Genomic DNA, 704 nt, shown 5'->3' on the forward strand with positions numbered 1-704 from the left:
CTCTCTGTGCTTCCTGGACTTGAATAACTATTTCCTTTCCCATATTAGGGAAGTTTTCAACTATAATCTATTCAAATATTTTCTCAGTCCCTTTCCTTTTCTTTTCTTCTTCTGGGACCCTTATAATTCGAATGTTGGTGCATTTAATGTTGTCCCAGAGGTCTCTGAGACTGTCCTCAGATCTTTTCATTCTTTTTTTTAATTCTGCTCTGCAGTTGTTATTTCCAGTATTTTATCTTCCAGGACACTTATCCATTCTTCTGCCTCAGTTATTCTGCTATTGATCCCGTCTAGAGTATTTTTAATTTCATTTATTGTGTTGTTCATCATTGCTTGCTTCCTCTTTAGTTCTTCTAGGTCCTTGGTAAATGTTTCTTGCATTTTGCCTATTCTATTTCCAAGATTTTGGATCATCTTTACTATAATTATTCTCAATTCTTTTACAGGTAGACTGCCTATTTCCTCTTCATTTGTTAGGTCTGGTGGGTTTTTACCTGGCTCCTTCATCTGCTGTGTGTTTTTCTGTCTTTTCATTTTGCTTATCTTACTGTGTTTGGGGTCTCCTTTTTGCAGGCTGCAGGTTTGTAGTTCATGTAGTTTCTGGTGTCTGTGTCCCGTGGGTAAGGTTGGTTTAGTGGGTTGAGTAGGTTTCCTGGTTGAAGGGACTAGTGCCTGTGTTCTGGTGGATGAGGCTGGATCTTGTC

This window comes from Physeter macrocephalus, chromosome 6 (assembly GCF_002837175.3).
Source record: "Physeter macrocephalus isolate SW-GA chromosome 6, ASM283717v5, whole genome shotgun sequence".
Classification (NCBI taxonomy): domain Eukaryota; kingdom Metazoa; phylum Chordata; class Mammalia; order Artiodactyla; family Physeteridae; genus Physeter; species Physeter macrocephalus.